Below are 22740 nucleotides of genomic sequence, written 5' to 3'. Positions count from 1 at the left end.
ATATACAGCGTCCGGAAGGCTCTGGCCAACAGGCAGCTTTGGCCTGAGTCCCCTCCATTTACCTTCTTTCTGTTCCCTCAGTTCAATCAGCATCACTGTTCTTTATGGCATTCTTTATCTGTATGGACAGGAGATTGAGGATAAACCAAATCCTCCCTGAAAAGGCCTAAAAGCTAAGAGGAAGGGCTGTGATGGACTCCTACACAGGGAGGGACTGAGAGAGGAATAAGAAGCACTTTCCGGGTACACCTCCAGACAATCATGCTTCCTATTGATGGGAAACTTGGTGCTATGGTTTGAACACATCACCTGAAAGCAGGCGTTGGCATGTAAACCCTAAATATGAAGGTATTGGGGGGTGGGGCGTAAGAGAGTGATTAGACCATGAGGGGGAAGTGAACAGAGGAATGCCACCACCATGGAAGATGGTTGCTGTTGGATGACATGGTTTATGGTAAAAGGATAACTTCAGTTCACTTCCTCTCCCATCATTATATCACCATTCCACCATGGAGTGAAGCAGCAAGTCTCTCAACCGATGCTGCGTCCTTGATCGTAGACTTCCCAGCTTCTTGAGAACCATGAACCAACACATTTTGTCTCATTATAAATAACCCAACCTAGGACAGGAAGTACCTGTGAACCCAGCCACCTGGGATGTAGCGGAAGGAAGAGAAAGACCTGAAGCCAATCACTGCAAAAGCGTGAGACCTTATTTGTAAAACATACCAATACAAAAACACAATGATTGGGGGTGTTAGGGTCTGAGTTCAACCAATTCCTAGCTCTATGTGAGTGTGTGTGTGGACTATGACACTTTGAAACTCCTGCACACAGAGAGAGTATATTCTCTTATCCTTCTATATAGTAGAAAGGGTAGAGAGGGGAGAAGTCATGGTTAAGAGAATAGAGGCCCCTGTCCCTCAGCCCCTGTCCCTATGTATAGCAGAAAAGCTTGAGTTGGAACAGAGGCTTTGCCAGCTCTATCATTATAGGTTAAAGAACAAGGACACATTTTCTCATTAGATAGGAGTCTCATGTTCAAATCCATTCCCTTGGATATTACCTTGGGCTATCAGAGCCACCACCCTGACCTGCAAAATGGATCCTCAAATCCACACAGAAAGGAGCCACAGGATTTGAGGCATGGCTCAGTTGGTAGAGTGCTAGCTAATGAGTGAAGGCAGCCTCACGTATTCAGTTCTAGTCCCAGTCTCGGTCCTTAAAAAAGAAAATAAAGTAAAAAAGGAGTCACTAGGATAATGTCCTGGGGGTGTTTCATAAATAATGACCACCTTTATGCTTGGGTACCCTCCAAGATCCTCCCAGTGTCCTCTGCAAACGGTCACCAATATGGAAACAAGTACACTGTCAAAGTGACCCAAGGAGGAGACAGAAGCTCTCTGGCATCTAAATAAGGGTGGGAATTCACTACACAATAATGGAGACACTTCATGCACCATCACAATGCCATGGCAAGTTGTATTTATGTGTATGCACGCACACACACACACACACACACACACACACACACACACACACGCACAATGCTTTCAGGTTATGGCTAAGCAAAGAATGTGCCACTAAAATGTAGGTTTTACATATATAGACTTACATGCATACCTGTATGTTTTCTACACTGGAAAGGTAGTTGGTAGGTTTCATTTCTCCATGGAAACATTGCCCATAATTAATACTTCTTTTGTAATATCGTTGTTCTGTGATGAACACATATGATGTCTGCAAAATACATTATTCTAAAATGAATGAACAGGTCAAACCAGCTGAACAGATTCAAAATCAAAATAATCACAGCTATCATTTCTGAGTACTGTGTGTGTGTACATGCACATATGCACATTGGCGTGCACACTTTCAATTAGGCTAAGAAATACACATAGGTTTGCCTTGGCTTCCCACTAGCTCTAGGAGATGGGGAAGAGGTTTTCATCTTGTGAGAGCTGAAATGAAGAGTCTTAGAGCGTTAAGGGACTCACCCGAAGTCCCCCTCTCATGATTAAAGCTGGCATCTCTCTCAGCTGTAACTGGTGTAAATGTCTCTGCTCTTTATTGTATTTCTTCTGAGCAATACAAATGATGGTGAGGATGCCTCCTAAGAATTTCTCTAGCTCCAGTCTGTGCCAACCATGTCACTTAGCATTGAAAAGCTGTAGAGCAACTTCCTTATCAGGCTGGTGGAGATGATCCTACAACTGTCTTGTTTTCCATCTCACCAACCCTGGACGTCACAGTGGAGGACCTCCAGTTTGACACCATGACTACACACAGGTAGCCTCCTTCCATCATTGCGCTGCCCTGACCTTACATGGTAAATCTAGCATTTAACAGAGGAAGTTTAACTATAGAGAGTCCTTGAATTTGTTTGAATGCTGTTACCCAAGAACTGATGCTCAACCAGAACTTTAGAGTAAGACTTTTATTTGCAAATAGAGTATTTGCAGATTGTTGAGACAAGGTCATGCTAGATGTACTCCCAAATCCCAGCGATGACTGTCCTTCAAGGACACCATGTGAAGAAGGGTGTCAGCCAGTGTTTCAGTGAGTTATACGTGAAGGAAGAGCAAAGCAAAAGATGCCGGCAGCATCTAGAAGCCATGCAGCATTCTCCCCTGACCCTCCAGACACTGGGACCTCATAATATCTTAATCTTATGACCATTTGTGCTGTTGTTTCCAGCCACCTGGTTCGTGGTGATTTGTTACAGCAGCCACAGGAAACGAATACACTCATGGTGTCCAAAGTCATGCAACTCAGGAGAGAAGGAGCCATGAGTAGCACATGGTCGCCGGGCTTCTGAGACACAGCCTTTCAAACCACATGAAAATTAAAAGAGTAAATTGAGAGAGAGCTTGTCCCCATGCCCACACATCATTAGCACCACTCAAATGGTAACTATTAGTAGGCTTTAATGATGTGGAAAATGGTCAGTGCCTAATTTGAAGGGGGAAAAAAAGAGCATGATTTAAAACTGAATATGGGAAATAATTTCAACCAAGATTCACAGTGTATAGAAAACCATCTGATAGAAAGTAAATCATAGATAGTTGCCTAGGAGTTGTGAAATTACAGAGGATTTTTTTTTCTTTCTTTCTTCCTATCGTACTGTTTGGTTTTGGCCTTTTTCTTATTCCGTGAATATGCATTACCTTTCTGTACTTTATCATCTTTTTAAGCTCTTACAAAGTAATGCAAACCTTAACCAATCCTGTAATGCAACAAAAGAACCATTAATAATCATTCATATGGCCACCCAGCCAATTCTGCTCCGTGCTTTACACCTCTAATCAGAAAGTACACATGCAGAGGGAAATTTGTCTTTAACCCTGTGATGCAAAGGGAGCTTTGCTTGCTTGTAGAGCTGGCATCTGGAGTGGCCCTGGGGAAATTCTCACTCCAAGGATTCTCCAGGTGGAGTAGCCCAGAGGCAAGGGCTTCAGCTCTAAGAGCTATGAGAACTTCAGCCTGGTGGGAAGTGACTGGCATAGTAATGATCCTTGGCAAAAGAAGCGGCAGCATCTTATAAGTGTCCATAGGCAACCTTCCAGCCACGCATGATCATAGAGCCCCCGTCATTCAGGCTCTCTGGAGGCCACAGTAGTGTCAGTCAGACTCAAGTTCCTACCCAGCAGGAGAACCTACTTTTGCAGGAATCAGCAAACAATGAAAAGGAGACTCTAACTGTTGACCACAAATGCAAGAAAGGAATAGTATAGTAGCTTGCAGATGTCCCTGAGTTCATGTCCCTCTGGACCTTTAGAATATAGCATTCTTTAGAAATAGGATGTTTAAGTAAGAAAGGAGAGGAGGACATACAAATAAAAGTAAAAGAGATGGACAGAGACTATAGTGATGTAACTAACCACTAGCCCAGGAAGCCAGGCACCACCGAAGCAGGGAGGAGGGAATAGTTTCCCCGGGGTTTGCAGAGGCTCAACCTTGACTTTCAACTTCTAGTCTCCAGAATTGAGAGACAATCAATTTCTGTTATTTTAGGCTAAGTTCCTGGAAATGTGTTACAGCAGCTTCAAGAAGGGAACATCAAGGCATAATGGGTCCTGAAGCAGGTGTTGGTGTCGGATAGAGAGGGGTCTCCACCAGGAAGACACAGCAAAGCAGAGATGTAGAGGAGTGTCAATCCAGGAAGAGAGTGCTACTTTAGAGGGACAGATACAGCAAAGGCCCAGGAGGAATGAGGAGGTGAGTGAAAGAAAGTACCAGAACAGGAGAGAGCTCTGTAGCTCTCTTAACAGGATGAGGCCTTTCTTTTCCTTACCATGTACTAACCTTGATGAGGAGAGTGATGTGGGGGTAGTCTGGCAGTGAGCACTCAAATCTGCCTTGGGTTTTGAGATGGTCACTCTGGCCTCCAAGGGATTCCAGGATAGTAGTGTGGACCAGGCTGACACAGAGGAAGAGAAAAGAAGCCAGGGCTTTCTGAATTTGATGAAGAAGGAAGAGCTGACACAGGTACCACGATAAGAAGTAAAATCCTACCCTGAAAATAAACTAATGGAAAACTGGAGTAAAGGTATGGCTCACAGTAGAGCATCAGCCATGTAAGCATGAGGCTCCGAATTTAAACACCAATAAAAGAGCCCCCCCCCACACACAAAGGTGATATATACACAGAATAGAACATTATTTTATCTTTGAAAGGGGGGAAATTCTAAAAGACACTGTAACAGTGGGTGCTATGAAAAGGGTCATAGACTGTTTGGATTACAAAGGAAAGGAATTTCTTTGTTATCTTTAGGCCATAGTCAAGGCATTTTCAGACTCAGTGTAAGGGTACTTTCTATTCAAAGGTGACTCATTTTTGCTTCCACCTCACCTGGCGGAAGGGAAAAAGGCTCTTTCTGAGGCTCTTTGATAAGGGTGGCAATCTCACTCACAAAGGCTCTGCCTTCATAATCTACTACTCTTCCAAAGACTCTACCTATCGTCATCATGTTGATTACAATTTTCAGCCTACGGATTGTAGGAAGACACCGAGATTTAGACCATAGAAGAGATCGCGCAGATAAATGAGGTTTAATACTAGCCCTTTCCAAACCACCTGACTGTGGTTTATGGAGGAAGTGACTTCTTACTTCCTTTCGGTAAGTGAGACCTCGGAGGGAGACTGATTCCACCTCGTCGTCTCTCAGCTGGCAATCCTCACTGACCTCACACTCCTCCAGGACGCTGGGTGGGGAGGAGAAGAGGCATGGCCAAATGGCAGACAACTTTTCCTGGCTGGCGAACATCAGTGTCTCAGTACACAGCCCAAAGCGGTGTTTTCCAAGGGAAAGCCTTCATTGAGTCTTTGCGGAAATTTGAGAAAGGTCAATGTCTCTGCATTTGTCAAGATTCCGCCAGTCACATGGGACTCTCCTCTGATCATCCTCCAAAGCCACAAGATTGAGTAGGTCATGCTCTACCCCTGGATCAACGTCTCTACCTGTAAGAAATGGAAATTTTGCTTATGTGTGTGCTTCAAGAAGTTTTAAAACTTTAACCAGGTGCCAGGGGCTCAAGCCTATAAGTCTAGTAACACAGGAGGCTTGGATCTGCGGGACCAAGATTTAAATCTAGCTCAGGCAGAAAAGTCATTGAGACTCCATCTCCAAATATCCAACAAAATTCTGTGTGGAGAGCACATTTCAAGTGATAGAAAACTAAGCAAGCATGAACACCTGAGTTCAAGCCCCAGTGTTGTAAAAAGATAAAACCAAAATGAAATAAAAATGTAAAAAGCTTATACCACTTATACCACTATGACATGTTAAATAGACTTTAAAAATTTTTTGTCATCAATTTATATGATTCTCTGGGCTGTAGTTCCTAAAAAAATAACATACACAAGTATAATGAAGATATCCTATGCAATTTAATATTATCTAATAGCCACAATTTAAAGAGATACAGATGAATGGGTAAAATTAATCTCGATTGTATATTTTATTTCATTCAGCATATTCAATTTACAATAATTTCTACATGTAGGCAATATAAAAATATAGCTGAGACACAGCACATTTGTTTTTCATATTAAATCTTTATATTTTACCCCTATGTATAACTCAGTTGGACTAGCCACATTCAAATGCCTTGTGTTCAAATGTGGTTGTGGCCATCCATATTGGACAGGGCCATCTGCATCAACAAATAAGAGCATTAAATCTTCTTTGTCAAAACCTTGGAGTACAGATTTAATACATCTAATTTATGGAAAATATCTGCTATGTGCTCTAATTGGCAAAACCAGTCTTTACTGTCAAACGTACCAGCCAAGTCCAATCTACTATCTGACAAGGAAGTCTGACTTCATTTTAAAATTTAAGTGAATGTGTTAATTCACAGGCTCTGTTGACCTCATCCTTGAAAACAAAAATTTGGAGGGCAAGGGATAATTGAATGTGTGGTTGTTTGGGAGAATGGAGAGAAGGCAGGATGCACAGAGAGATGAGGATAAATAGAGGGTAAATAGATGGACAGACAGATAAATAATAAAAGAGAGAAATACAACAAGAATTGTCCTTGCAAGTGTTTGAAGTCAGGAAGAAATAAGGTACCATTCTCTTCAGTAACCCTCAGGGAAGTTCTTTGTTTGGTAGCCTTTGCTCAGTGCCCCAGAGGCTAGCTTCAGATGAAGAGACAGGTGGCTTTGTTTGTGAAGTAGGAACTGAAGTGTTGGGAAGGTGAGGAAGGAGAGGCTGATACAGCCCAGACATCCTTTATACTGCAACCCACACTTTTCAAAGAGTACTCACAGCACTGAGAGGTGGAAGGAGCTTCCTTCAGGACCTCCCTGTCTCCAGATCCTCCAAGTAACCAGGGGGGGTGTGAGCTTAACCTTCTCACCTGCTAGGCTCAAGACTGTGGCCAGAACACTATCTCTCCTGATCAGGAGAGCTATCTCCTGGAAAGGATGATCAGAATCCTAACTTACACACATTTAAGAAGAATAAATAAGTGAGTATCCTGTGCCCAGGAGGCATGAATTCTAGAAAACCACTCTAGGAGTGTTAGCTGTCTTTCACATCATCCCAATCCCCATTTCAAACCAGAACCATAGGAAAATTGGCAAGGTCTCATGATGCAGCTGCTGTAAACTATCAAGTATGACTTGATAAAGTCATACTTGAAAAGGGAAGACTTCCTTTATTTTTCTGGGGCTAAAGAATGTCCAGCTTTTGGGTCCTATAAGGCCTGTGAAATCATTTGGTATATGCTGAGACAGACACATAACTTGGCTACTCAGGACTGTCTGCCTGTGTTTGATAATCTTGTGTAGCCCACAAATAATATTCTAAATATCCAAATGGCCTTGAGAAAATAAAGATATCACTCAACATGACTATTTGACAAATGAAGGAAACTGAGGTTCAGAGATCACAGCATCCTTCAGGATCCAGAAGATGTATGGCGAGAATGACATATGCTCTCTCATTCCATTCCCCAGCATTTTTGGAAATAGATATTACTTTTATGATACATAAATGGAAACTGTTGCCTTGTGGTTATTCTGCGAGATGGATTTGAGTGACTGGGCAGACAAAAAAAAGGCAATTCATTCCTACCTTACCATCTTCATTCCCGTCTTAGTCTTAGAATACCACAGACTAGGAGATTTTAAAGAGGAGAATCTTATTTTTCACAGTTCTGAGTATTGGGGAATCCAAGATCAAGGTGCTGACGTGGTTCCTGGTGTCCTGAGGACTGCATGCTACTTCCAAGATGGCGCCCTGCAGCATGGAGGGAAGCCATGTCTTTACTACATGGCAGATTTCCTTTGCAGACCTAATCCCATTCATAAGGGCCTGGCCCTTACAACTCAATTACTTTCCAAAAGCCTCACTGCCTACTGTACTTTGGCAATTGCATTTCAGCATAAATTTTGGATAGGATGCAAACATTTCAGCCATAAGGATTCATCTTCACTTTCTCCATTGCATTTGACTTTGCAGAATTGCATCCCAGGCATCATTTGGAAGTATGCACACCACATCAGCCTTGGAGGAAGCCATGTTTTATAGATAAACAAATAAATGTTAAAAACAACTGGGGTTGGGAAGGTAGCTCAGTGGTAGAGTGTTTGCCTAGCAAGCAAAGGCCCTGGGTTGAATTCTTCAGCACCACACAAACAAAAATAAATAAATAAATAAAAAACAACCAAAAAATCCTCTTGTGTCCATGTCTTGGAGTGATTTCTTGTTTCTTTGGTATGTTCTTCCCCCTATAGTATATCCTCTGCTGTTACTGTATTTGATTTCAGTACCCTGGTATTGTATATATTGTATATACATTGTGTGTGTGTGTGTGTGTATATATATATATATATATTATATATATATATTGTTTATCTGAATTAGGGGAAGGGAAGGGGAACAACAGAATTGTGAGACAAAGGACAAGAACCAATGTAACAGATATTCACAAGACAATATGTTGGAAATGATCTGTACAACTTGAGCGGGGGGGGGGGGTGTTGGGGGAGAGGGAAAGTAGGAGAAATTTGAGGGAAGGGTAACAAGTTTGACAAAAAATGTTCTTATTGCCTTACTTTATGTAACTGTTACCCCTCTGTACAATGAAAAAAGAGAAAACAATAAATAAATGTTACTCCGAGGAGAAAAGAAATGTGTCCAGGTAGTAATACCTTTGCTTCCAAAGAGGAAGAGACCACAGGCTGTCAGCATTCATTATCCAGCTGTCTGCAGTTGCTGCAGTGGTGGCAATGCCCTCCAGCCTCCTCTACTTCCCCAGCCCTCACCCTCCAGCCCATAACCACAGACTCTTCAGGCCTTGGTCAGACCTATGCCTACTTGGAACTTCTGGGTACAGTGAGGTGAGGAATGAAATCGAGAATGCAGTTTGCCTTGTAAATCAACCAGCTGATGGGTTGTGCCTGGCCCTGCTTGGGCTTCCTGCTCAGGGAGGAGATGCCTGTCCCAAATGACAACCCCAAGCTGTGGTCAGATCGCAGAGAGGAAGCCTGGGAGTTGTGTAAAGATTGAGCATCCCGTCCTGCTGAGAGCTGGCACAGCCAGGTGTGGGGAATGCCAGGCTGGCCAGGGGCTTCTGAGACAGCTGGGGTTTTGCTATAAAAATGAGAAGCAAAGGGGCTGGGAAGGTGGCTCAGTGGTAGAGCGCTCGCCTTGCATGCTTGAGGCCCTGGGTTCGATTCCTCAGCACCACATAAGCAAAAAGAAAAAAGCCGGAAGTGGCGCTGTGTCTCAAGTGGTAGAGTGCTAGCCTTGAGCTAAAGAGCTGAGGGACAGCGCCCAGGCCCAGAGTTCAGGCCCCACGACCTGACCAAAAAAAAAAAAAAATGAGAAGCAAAAAGCTGCGAATCATGCACCTTGGGAATAGCACTTTGAAATGAAGAAAAAGAGACTGTCCCTGCCTGCCTGAGACATGATGATAGACGGCACTGAAATTCCTAACAAAACCCGAATTCTTGGGAGGCATGAGTTCAAGGAGAATAGGGGCCATATAATGAGATCCTGGCTCAAAACCAAACAACAGAGCAAAACACCAAATAATAGTAAATGGCAATAGAGACTACAATCACTCATTTCCTGGGGGGTAAAATACACCCGTACTTGTAGATTCAGTTTAGCACAGAAGAGCACCAGACTCCAGACAGATAACACAATGTGCAGTTGCACAAATCAGAGCTGATGTAGCCTAGATAAGATCTGCCTCAAAAGCCTGTGACTTCTGACCATACCGTAAAGCATCCAAATCATGCTGGGAACTCAGAACCGGCTTCCTGCAGGACTGATGCAAAGCCCAAGGAACCTCAGTGGGCACAGATGGGCAGAGCAAGGGGTCACAGCAGCAATGAGCCTGCTGCATGTGGGCCCGAGCAAGCCTGGATACAGGGGTGTTCAACATCATCTGAAGGTTCAGCATGTCTGTGCATCTCTTCTTCACTGACAGTGCAGGTGCCCACCAGATGTTCCTTGGGTCTGACTGCTTACCTGGTCCTAGAAGGTGTTTTCCACTTGTCTGTCTTCCTCACTGGGTCCTGGGCTCCTACTCGAAGTAACATTCACTGTGCTAAACAAATAGGAAAAGGCATTTGATGCTTCACAAAGCATCAAAGGGCATAGAATGATAATGCCACTTCCTTGGGGACCTTACTATCTTAATCACTGTCACAATCCCTACTGCCCGGCCAAAGTCCCAAGAAAAGTTCTAAATCTTTCTGTAATCTCCATTCTGCCCTTCCTGACTCTCTGATTCCTACTTCTTCCTAGCCCCGCCCATTCTATAAGACTGCAGTAGATCAAGATTTCTCTCCATGAGCCAAGTCCCCTTGTGTGTCACTCACAGAGAAATGCATCACCACTCTCCATTCTGTGCCAGGCACCACACTGGGGAACAGCAGACACCCACAGCTGTCTTCCCTGATGCTGTGGAGCTTATTCTCCATGGAAGAGAGAAAGAAATAGAGAGAGGGGGAGAGACAAACTTTAAAAACAGAGGACCTTGGAAAGAGGCAATGAGTCATTTTGGAAGCTATAGGAAAGGGCTACACAGGTAGGTGGGGACAGTAAGCATGAAGCAAAGGGAGTGGGAGAGGGAGGGACTGCCCCCTCTAGGAGAGGTTGTCTTACCACGGAGACTGGAGCACTAACAGTGTGTGAGCTTGACAGTTGGCCCCCTCCCTGAGCCACAATTCTTTCATCTATTCTCAGAGCTTGGTGGTGTCCAGCACTCCAAGTGGTCCCCCAGGGTTCTATCACAAGACCATAACTGCCAATCTAAGAAGAGTGCTTGAGGGCAGAGACATTGCCATTAATTAGCTCCAGTTCTTTCCAGGCATCTCCCTAGGAACTTGGTGTTCTCTGTTCCTCACAAGCCTTAAGTTTGGCTGCTCTACTAGGTGGATCCTGTTTTCATTGTGCTTTACAAACTGCAGGAAGTTCAGAATGGCCATGAAGATTTCCCAAGGTCACTGAGCTGCCCAGAGGCTGAGCTAGGAGGACATTCCAGATCTGCACAATGCAAAACCTAGGCTGCTTCTGCTATACCCCCAGTCCCTCTGCCCATGCAAGGAAAGGCTCTGCTTAAACTCCCACAGGCCCACAGGGCATGCAAGTGCTCACTATGAAATCTAAAGCTAGAATGGCCTTGGTCAATCTCACCTTGTTCTTAAAACTCTGGAAAATGCTCTTATTTCTCTTATCTTCAGTATCCCCAACAGTAAGAACTTCATACTTATCTTCAGTTCTGGGTTCTTGTTCTGCCCACTTTGACTGTGTTCTAAACTGAGCCACCTGTCTGACAAGTGGTGCTCTTACTATGCAGAGATATGCAGGGTCTGAGGTTATTTACAGGCTAACATGTTGGCCTGGCACAGGTCTCTGGCCATATACCCATAGATCAAGCAAAAGGAGTTTATTAGTCAGGCATTAGGTGTGCAAAATGAGACATCATGTCTGCTTCAATTGCCCAAGCCTGGGTTCCTGTGAGGTGAAGGGAAGAAGGCCAGATGGACACCTGATCCCACAGAAGGTTCTTCTGTAGAATAGCCCCATACCCAGGGAACCTGAACTTTTGTAACAGTCTCTAGATCTGCTTGCCTGGAGAGAGATGTATCTCTCTCCAAGGCTGTTTGTTATATAGATATTCTCAAAATGGTAACCTGGGGCATAGCACAGCCCATGTCTGGGCTTGTGAACTGTGCAGAAATGCCAGAGACCAACAAAAATTGCCTACCAGCCATAACCCTCTCCCAACTCTACCTGTCTCTTCTTGTTCTACAGCCCCAGGTCCTGAATATTTCTGATCCTCTTTAATACAATGTGAGTTCCAGTGAGGTCCAATTTTGCAGCTGCTCTGAAATTCCCTATTTGGTGAGTTTCATCTGCATTATTAACTTCATTATTCTCTCTTACCATTGGGCTACTCTTCCTTCTACCACTGGCCCTGGTCTAACTGCTACAGAGACCTCCATAAGTGCTGGACCTCTCTGCCATGTTAGATTGAGAGCTCAGTTGCTTTTGGTAATTTCCTCTATTCCGTGGTGTGTGTCCACCAGATCAAATGGCTTCTAAAAGCAGGTCATTACAGTTTCAGGAATTTTAAAAGCTGGAGTTGATATTAGCGCCCTAGAAATGGGTAAGTTTTATCATTTGCTTTTTGATTTGGGAGAGCTGGTTTACCAGGACTCTTTCTTTTTTAAAAAATCTATTTATTGTAAAGGTGATGAACAGGGGAGTTAGTTATATAAGTAAGGTAATGGGTACATTTCTTTTTTAAATATATATTTTTATTGTAAGGATACTATACAGAGGGGTTACAGTTACATGAGTAAGGTAATGAGTACATTTCCTATGGAGCATTGTTACCCCCTCCTTTGTTTTTCCCCTACCATCCCTTCCCTCTCCTACATTTCTTTTTAAACACTGCTACCTCCCTCCCTCATTTTCTCCTTATTACCACCCCCACTTTCCTTCCCCCCCAGGTTGTAAAGTTCATTTCTAACACAGTGTCAGGTGAGTGTCATTGCTGCATTAGTTCATCCTTTCTAACACAGTGTCAGGTGAGTGTCATTGCTGCATTAGTTCATCCTTTCTAACATAGTGTCAGGTGAGTGTCATTGTTGCATTAGTTCATCCTTTCTAACACAGTGTCAGGTGAGTGTCATTGCTGCATTAGTTCATCCTTTCTAACACAGTGTCAGGTGAGTGTCATTGCTGCATTAGTTCATCCTTTCTAACACAGTGTCAGGTGAGTATCATTGTTGCATTAGTTCATCCTTTGTCCTGCTGTTCCTGTGATTCCCCTTCCCTTCCACAGATCAGATAAGCTTATCTATAATACAAGGGATACAGAAGACTATAGCAGGAAAAAAATATAATTAACTGCATATAGGACATAAAAAGAACCTCTTGTTTCCAATTCTTGGAGTTTATTTTGATATGTTTCATAAAATACGGTCCTATGCACTTAGCAATTAGGTTATTGTGATCCCCTGCTAAGATTATCATGGACATATTCTGGTTATTACAAATGAGGGAAAACATTCCACCTACATTTCTTTGAGCCTGACTTGCTTCGCTTAATATACTTTTTCTTTCCATTTCCATTTTGAATGGGGCCATGTCATTCTTTCTGATGGAAGCACAGAATTCCATTGTGTATCTATACCACACCTTGTTGATCCCTTCGTCTACTGAGGGGCATCTAGGTTGGTTCCATGTCTTAGCTATGACACCACCACTCTTGACCCTCCATTTCCTTAGAACAAATGTGAAGCTCTAAAGACTCACACAGTGATACTTGGGTAACAGTGGAAAGGCTAAATCTGTGTTCCAACCAACTTTTATCTCTCCGGGCCCTTTGAGAGCTGTATGTGGAAGATGAGCCTCATTTTGTCTGGCATATAGTGAGTTCTGGCCTCCTCCTTCCTCCTCAGATCTGTTCAGAGACATATCCTCAACCAGAACCTAACAGAATAATAATTTAAGATTATTATCACCTGATTACAACTCCATGCCACAGCATGGCCACATGATATCTCATGCCTTTTGGCCAGACATGCTATATGGTGCTATTATTCACCCTGGGATGGAACTGAAGAAATCCCAGGAAAGGGTGGGGATTTCCCCTTACCTCTTTATGCTATGATCCTCATATCTGAGGTGCTTCCATCTTGTCTTCTCAAGGACTCACCCTGAGCAACTCCACCCTCACATCTCAAACTCACTTACCTCCACATCTCCAGAGTGCCTTCAGTGACAGGCTTCCATTGACTTTCCCTACATAAGGCTGATGGGCAGGGTGGGAAGCCCATGGCTCTAGCACCAACCTTGGCCTGTCTCAAGGTCTTCTTCCCTACATCAGGTTTTGTCAGCCTCAAAAGCTGCTTAAGAGTACATCTTGCTGTCATTGCAATGATCACATTATGAGATCATATCTGTACCTGGAATGGAAAATGCGGTGATTTGTCACATCTAGTTTGGTTCTTTCTGTGACTCAGAGCCAAATCCAGAATGGCAGCATTCTGCAAGGGATGTCACTTGGCCAATATCATATTACTTATGAGTTATGGAGGCAGGAACAGAGTACCAGTCTGCTCTGCTCCAGGTTCATCTTTACAATAGTCAATGCTGCCCCTAAACCTATCTTCTTAGCCATTTTCTTTTCCCAACAACATTAAATTTATTTCTTCCATTCCTTTCTGCCATAAGTATCCATGGAGTGTGTATTATATGCTAGACATCGTCTTCTGGGTGCAGGTGTGGTTTCTGTCCTCAGGATAATAGTTGCCCAGTTTCATTGTTAACAGTGGCCTTCTGGGGATAGAATGGAAGAAGTCTATTTGGAAAGGACCCTCCCCTTATATCTCATTTACTGCTAATAACACTTGGTCCCTTGTCCTTCACACCTGAGAATCAGAATTCTCTACATATCCCTGGAGAAAAGGCTCTTCCTGGACCATACAGGATGAGTCTAGGCCTTACCCAAGAGGAGTGCGGGGAGATGCCCACAGAGGTGACTGCAGAGCTCAGCCTGGGTGTGGCTTGTCAGAGCGGAAGGTGGACAGGTGTCCACCTTATGTCCTGCCTATACTCTAGCCACTGAGCCCCCTGGACACATCTGACAGCTCTTGGTCTTTCTTTTTGGTTGAGATCACCCCTCACTACAATCTCAATACTGAATATTTGCTTCCATATCAAAAGTCTTCTAGCAGCATTTTGCAGTTTTTTTTCCCCCTGCGATTTAAAAATAACAATGCTGTAAGGCTAAATTGACATGATTGTTGACAAAGGTATTACTAGTATTATGGTATAAAAACTATGAAAAGATCGCCCAGAAATCAAAAGCAGAGCTGATGCCAAGCTGGGCTCTCTATCAAGCCCTATGACCTCTCCGCACTCTCATTTCTTACAACCGACGATTCCAGTGTTCTGGCCTGGATTCTTTTCTAATGTGAATAATCAGCCTTATCGATCCGTTTCCTCAAATGACATTTCCTTAGAGGGTGACACAACCCATCTACATTTGCACTGGGCCAGAAATCAATAACACCGATCACGTCCAGACAGGGGAGAAAGGGAATTAATGTGGTGTTTGTGTGAAGTGTCTAGGGGCATGTTGGATTACATTGTGGTCACCTGGAGGGAAAGAAAGACAACACCTACCCACACACATTTCAATTTCCGCTATTATTGTTTAACTGAACAATTAAGTGAAGAAGTTCAGTGTGCCTGGCACGTTGCTACCTAGTAATTAGAAAGGTTTGTCAGGCAACATGAAGCACGAATACAGTTCAGTTATATACTCTTTGCACATCAGCTTCCTCACTGAGCCTTCACCAGCACCACCGTATCAGCCTTGACCCAGGGAACCGTAAGGTTCACTGAAGGGAAATCACCACATGGTTCAGGCAGAAAAGTTTATTGGAGGAAAAAAACAAACTTCCGGCCTCCACAAGATAGAGGCATGGAGGCAGGCAGAAAGAAAAGAGAAAAGAGGGACTTATGGGTGAGTGGGATATGTAAGGAAAGTCGGGAAGTGTGACCACAGCAGATGCAGCCTCTCACTGTCCGAAGGAGGTGTAACTGGGCCATTCAGGAAGTGACCTCAGTGGATAAGGAAGTGACCTCAGCGCTTGGGATCCTTTGGTGACTCACAGTCAGGTGATTGACAGTCAGGTGCTTACTGGTTTCAGGCACATGATTTCTGGTGAGGCTACCTGCTGTCTTTCACAAAGAAGAAGGCTGTTCTCCTGGGCAGAACTAACATTTTATTTTTTTTTATTTTTTTTTGGGGGGGGGTCCAGTTGTGGGGCCTGAACTCTGGGCCTGGGCGCTGTCCCTCAGCTCTTCAGCTCAAGGCTAGTGCTCTACCACTTGAGCCACAGCGCCACTTCCGGCTTTTTCTGTTTATGTGGTGCTGAGGAATCGAACCCAGGGCCTCATGCATGCAAGGCAAGCGCTCTACCACTGAGCCACCTTCCCAGCCCCAGACCTAACATTTTAAATACCTCTACCTGTTCAATGAGGGTCCTGCATTTAGGTGATGGTATCCAATCCACTTAGGAACCTGTTACTGAAATCTGAGCACATTGGTGGAAACAAGTAGGATTCCTATCTTCTCAACACAAGAAGCCCATCAGTAGGTAGCTGAGAACCAAGGCAAGTTCTCAATGGTGCCAGCTAGACAAAAACTCCATTCTTCTATGCCCTGCCATCCCCAGTGAGTGATCTTTGTTCTTTGTACTTGGCAACCTGTAAAAGCCACATAGCTTCTATATGTGCACTGCAGGCAGAATATCAGTATTACAGGTAGGAGGAAAGAGGCAAGCAAGCACACAAGCAAATAATGTGCTCAATGTGTTTCATTCACAAATAAAAGCATCTCCTGCACCATCTACCAACACTGCACACCTAGTCAGTCCTGGCTGCAAGAGAAGCTAGAAATGAAACATCCGATTGTCCAGTGTCTAGAAGAAAGAACATGGACCAGGTGGTCAGGATGGGAGGTGTGTGAGCCTGTCTATGGGATGAGCACTCAGCACACAGCAGGTTGGGCTCCAGTGGCCCAATACTGGACTGGGAAGCCATGAGGAACAAGGTGTAGCTCTTCACTGGGGCTCCAGGTGAGAAAGGTGAGGCACAGGTGAGGAAAGTGACTCAACCTAAGGCACCAGGTGGAGGTGAGCAAAGGGAAGCATGGTAAAATACGGACACGTGAAGGAAGGCCAAGGAGGGCATGAGGATGGAGCTGGTAGTGCTCAAATTTCTAAACAGAATCTGGAAAGATCAGGCTGCTATAAGAGAAATGCCATAGACTGAGTCATTCCAAACAAACAGAAATGCAGTTCTCATGGTTCTAGAGGCTGAGAAATCCAAGGCCAAATAGATTCAGTGTCCTCTAAGTATCCCTAGTTTGTTGATGACTGTCTGCTTTGTCACATGATGGAAGGGATGAGAATCTTTCCTGGGTCCCTATTGTAAGAGCACTAAACCCCTTCATGAGAGCTTTACCCTTTATGATCCAGTCACCTCTCAATGTCCCACCTCAAATACTGTCACACTGGGGATGAAGTTTGGATATAAACCGCAGAGAATATCAACATGCTGCTGATAGCAGCACCATATTGAAACTCTATAGTCTGGGAAGTACACAATGGGATTTGGAAAATTCTTAATCCTACCATCCAAGCATTGCTGAGGAATGTGATCTGTGTCTATGGCTGACATTCACAAACACATTTTTAGCTTCTTATAAAAATGAAAACAACCTTTATGAATAATAACCAGTAAAAGTGAACATGAAAGTGAATATAGACTTCACAGTTAGAAGAAGTTGTGCCTTGGTACCCATTGAACACTGTTTGTTCTAGGAACTTCCCCTGGCCCGTCAATAGTCTACGCATAGTATCTGTGTGGGATCACAGTCCTCTTCTCTACACTGTTAAATCATCTAGGTTACTTACAATATTTAATATAATGTAAGTGCAGTGCAAATAGTTATTGAACTCTGCTGTTCAGGAAATAATGACAAGACAATAATCTGCCCATGTTCCAGTCCAATAAATTGATTTTCAAAGCTGTTCAGTGCTCATTTGGTTGAATCGAAAGACTCAGCACCCATGAATATGAATGGCTGACTATATTTTGATGTCTTTCTTCCACCTTTTATTTTGTATGGTACACTTCTCCTGTTGCAATCAACAGAGACTCCCAAAAAAGCCCATCAGCTCTCGGCCAGAGGGGTTCAGAGCGCAAGACCCCAGGTCATCAGGACACTGTATCTTTTTCCTTCCCTCAGCAATCTCTACCCTCCTCTCAGTCACACTTCAGCAGAAAAATCACTTAGGCTTGTCTGTACTAAAAAATGAAGACATGTCTCACACCAAATTTTCCCAAACAGTCTCAAATTGACAAATCCTCCTGAAGGAAATTCAGAGGATTATCATGGAATGTGTGAGTTGTAGTGAAGATGTGTCTCCGTTGGAGAACATGATCTATCTATCTAGATCTATCTATCTATCTATCTATCTATCTATCTATCTATCTATCTATCTATCTATCATCTCTCATCTATCTATCTCTCATCTATTTACCCGTCTATCATCTAACTATCTCTATTTCCTTCTGGAAATATCTGGTATATCTTCATAGTATAACAGGAGCTCAAGAGCCTGTTTGGATCACAAGTACCAAATAAAAGAAAAGACACCTGGGCGCTGGTGGCTCACACCTGTAATCCTAGCTACTCAGAAAGCTGATATCTGAGGGTCAAGGTTCAAAGCCAGCCAGGGCAGGAAAATCCATGAGACTCTTATCTCCAATTAACCACCAGAAAACCGGAAATGGCACTATGGCTCAAGTGGTAGAGCCCATGCCCAGAGTTCAAGCCCCACAACTGACAAAAAAAGAAAAGGATTGGGCTAGGAAGGTGGCTCAGTGGTAGAGGGCTTGCCTTGCATGCTTGAGGCCCTGGGTTCGATTCCTCAGCGCCACATAAGCAGAAAAAAAGCTGGAAGTGGCACTGTGGCTCAATTGGTAGAGCGCTAGCCTTGAGCTGAAGAGCTGAGAGACAGCGCCCAGGCCCAGAGTTCAGGCCCCACAACCGGACCCCCCCCCAAAAAAAAAAAGAAAAAGAAAAGGATTAAGCTAAGTATACAACTGTGCTTGTTGATTAAATGAGTGATGGTGAGAGAATTAGATTCACCAACAAACTCTTATTCCACCTTCTGATAAACTCAGCACAAAGGAAATGATTGTACCCTTTTGATAGATTGGAGAATTGAGCCCAGACAAGTGGAATGTGAGGTTTGATTTTTTTCTGAATCCTTTCTCTTATCTCACTCATTTAATCATCATTAATCAAATAACATATGCAGAATTTAGAACAGAACTTGGTACAGAGGAAGCACTGGGTAAAATAAGCCTCTACCATTATTACTGCTAGTGTTTTCCTACATGGGGTAAGTGGAGCTCATGGCTAGCTCGACATTTGGTTACAAGACTTGTCAGGCTTCCTCTCTGAGAAGCTGCTTTTCTGCACCATCAGCTCCTCCTGCACAGGTGAAGGTACCTCCATCCACTTCAGAGCCCCGCTCATGTGGTTATTTCAAACCTATTCAGTTTTACCTTTAAAAACCAAAGCACTTCACATTAGGAAATTCTGAATCCCCATCAAAGAATCTGACAGCCAACAGAGCTCAATCTTCACATCACCATGATTTTTTTTCTAAGTCATGGTTTGAAAGTATGATCCATGTAGGCTCATTGTGAAACTGTTTGAAGACATTTAGAAATATGAAACAGAAAATAAATTTACATACCACCAACCCTCTCTTCCAGAAACAGCACCATTAACATTTCATTTGGTTTTCTTAATGCTTATTCTGTTTCTTTCCAATGCATATGTCAATACTTTTTAATTTTCTCCTCCTCAAACTCTTTTATGAGTGAATCAAACTTTTACCACCTCCTATAAACATTTACCACATCTCTGAAAATTATTTATCATTCAGTCTTATAAGACACAATGCATGCCCAAAAAGAAGACTTTGATTTGATATGTTGACATGAAGAACTCTATAACTTCAGATGAAATTCTTTGTGCAGGGTCTATTATTATTTCAAAAGATGTTAAAGCTTAAACTATAAACTTCTCTCCAATTCCTCCCCTTATTTAATAAGCAATTCTAGAAGGCAGGCAATACCAAACACAAATGGTGAACTGAGCCAGAACACTGACTGGAAATCCAGTACAGCTTGTTCTGATTTTCATTTTGAAAGTATAGGGCACAGGGGAGTCAGAACTGGAAATAAATGGAGAAGTAAATCATGTATTTTACAAGGTAGGAAAATGAAGCCCTGAGAGGGTATGTGCACAACTCGTTTCTACCACTTATGTCAGTGAACTGTAATTTGGGGTTTGAACATCTGGGTTTCTCTTTTGCATCCGATAGAGATCCTTGGAGGGGGGGCGGGGGACTGTAATTTAACCATCACAGGATTATCCAGGGTTTATAGAAGATGCTCTGGGAAATAGCTCCTGAACTCATCAGGTGCTGGAGGAGTCCATCAAGTAACTGAGAATCCCAAGACACAGAGGTAGCCGCTGGTGCTTTCCAATGAATGAGTGATAGATCAATGGCTGAGGGAAAGTAGACAAAAAAAAGGAGAAAGGAAAAGAAGGAAGGAAGAAGGTATGAGGAAGGGAGGAAATTAGAAGGAAAGGAGGAGGGAAAGAAGGAAAAGGGGAGAGAGGGAAAGATGGAAGGAAGGAAGGAAGGAAGGAAAGAAAGAAGGAAGGAAGAGAGGGAAGGAGGGAGGGAGGGAGGAGGGGAGGGAGGGAGGAAGGGAGGGAGGGAGGGAGAGAAAGAAGGAAGAAGGAAATGTGTGTTTATGGATAAAGCACAAAACCTTCAAGTGAGAAGACCAGATTCCTGGCCCTGGGCTTCACTTTTTACATGTGAACACTGAACCTGCTTCATTCCTCAGCAGGGCACACAGTGCCAGCCCTCAGTGCTGTTTGAATTCCCAGGGTAAATCCATATTGATGCTGTGAGCGCAGGGCCAGACTCACATTCGCGGAGGCTGGAGAGTGATAGGCTGAACAGCACCGTGGAAGAGACATCGACATTACCCAGTCCTGAAAGGCTGAGGCTGAGCAATGAATTGTCAACCCTGTATTAGCAATGTGAGGAGCAAACTTCAGGACAGGGGACTCCCACCTTTTTGACCGGAGGCAGTTGAAACTGTCTCACTCACTAGCCTTGGCCTCTGTCCTCCAGGGGCTCAGCTATCCATGGTGCAAATGCAAACCTGTGTTATTCCATGCCCACTAGGCTTTAAGGTTATAGACCCTTACGATCAGCATAAAACTGCTCCTAAGCCTCACAGACATCATCCCCTCCTTGCTCCCTTCCCACCCCCAACGACGTTCAGCTCTTTAAATCACAACTCTCTCTAAGGGGGCTTTCCTCCACCTGCAATCGCCCAGTGGATGTTTCCAGTGGAGCTCATGTGTGACAAAGAAGGACCAAGAGGATAGCAGAGATCAGAGAGGCACATGGGGGCAGTATGCATGGGATGAGCAAGTGTGGGGGGAGGTGGGAATGAGGGAGGGCAGGGCAAGTTCACATCCACACCTGTAAGGTGGGGATTTACAAAGCACTTTGTGCACTTGGTTTCTCCCCCTATAGGGGGAGCAGGTAACACATCCCATCCACTCCGTAGTCCCCTGACTCCCAGAGAAATGTCAAGCTGAGTTGTGCTGTGGCAGAACCTGAAAGGGGAAGCCTCAGCATCCCCTGCCCTCCTCACCCCAGCCAGCCACGCCTTGCTCTTCAGGCACGTCCTCTAAACCCAATCCATTTTCTACCGCATCTGCCCTCTGCCACCCATGGCTACCGGAGTCAGAACCCAACTCCTCATCCTCAGCTCATCCCATTGTGGGGGAGAGGGGGATGTGAACTCCACGCCCCAGACACCAGCTTGTTTATTGGCTTTCTTCTTCTCTCTCTCTTTTTTTTCCTTCTCTGAACCTATGCAATAACTTCTTAATTGCTCACTCCTGACAAGTACTCGACAGAACTGACAAGAGGAGCAGTTTAGAATGGACACATGTGGATGGTAAAACCACGAAAGCCTCTGGGGCAGTAGTTTACCTTCAAACCGCACACCTCTGGCACACATCCTCTCTCTTCCTCTGTGCTTTTGGGGTCTGGGCCCCCATTCCCCTCTTCCCCTGGGCTGAGGGAAGGGGAAAACCTCTCTGCTGCGAGAGAAATCAGATGTGGAAGTTACGTAAAGACTCCTTGCGTGTAGAGTGCACAGGAAAGACTAGCTGGGATCAGCACCTACCTGTGGGTAAATTCCATAGCAGGGTGACCTGGTCACCCTCCACCCTGCCTGACTTGCTTTCCTGACTGGCTTATTTCCTAACCATCTTGGCATACATTACAGTCCTGATTCAGTGTGCCCGAGGACACGTCTAATCAGTATGTACTCCTGCTCCTCTTTGAATATGTAGTTCTTACTCCCCTTTGCTTAGCTCCTGTGACTACTCTTCCCCTCATCCATTCAAAAGTGCTCTCCACTTACCTACAACCTATGATCAACTATAGATTTCACAAGATTTAAGTACAATTTCCTCATATAACCAGACACATTTTGAAAACAGATTTTTTTCCTCTCTTTTTTTGACTAATTCTAATCTATGGAATATTTCCCAGCTGATTGTGCCACACAGATGGATGGGACTTTCAAGAGTGACTTTGTAGGCTGCCAAAAGAATTAAGGATTAATTTTTACCCTGAGGTCTTGCTGGTAGAGTAGCCCCTATCACTTGGTCTGTAGTAAACAAGCTCTAAGACTCCCAGTAAATGCCTGAAACTACAGGTAGTAAGTAATAAGCCTTATGTACAAGTCCTATGCCACAGTGGCCATAGATCCGATGAGCTGGCTGCTAGTGGCCGCTGGGTGGATAGCATATACAGCGTAGATATGCTAGACAGACGGATGAGTCATGCTAGGCAGGATGGAGTGGAACCACACAAGTGCCATCACATTGCACGTAACTAAAAATGTATGAGTACTGATTTCTGGCATCTTCCACTTTGTACTTTCCCAGAGCTAGCTGGGTCCTACAGAGTAAGTTACTACCCAAGCCAGCCCACTCAGGGCCAACCTCGCCCCTTTCTCTGCCAGGCTCTCATAACCAGTCTACGATTCCCCTACTTGCCTCCCC

Source organism: Dipodomys spectabilis, unplaced genomic scaffold (assembly GCF_019054845.1).
Source record: "Dipodomys spectabilis isolate Male_0828 unplaced genomic scaffold, ASM1905484v1 ptg000264l, whole genome shotgun sequence".
NCBI classification, from domain to species: domain Eukaryota; kingdom Metazoa; phylum Chordata; class Mammalia; order Rodentia; family Heteromyidae; genus Dipodomys; species Dipodomys spectabilis.
The sequence above is the reverse complement of the archived record's forward strand: the minus strand, read 5'-3'. Positions refer to the sequence as shown.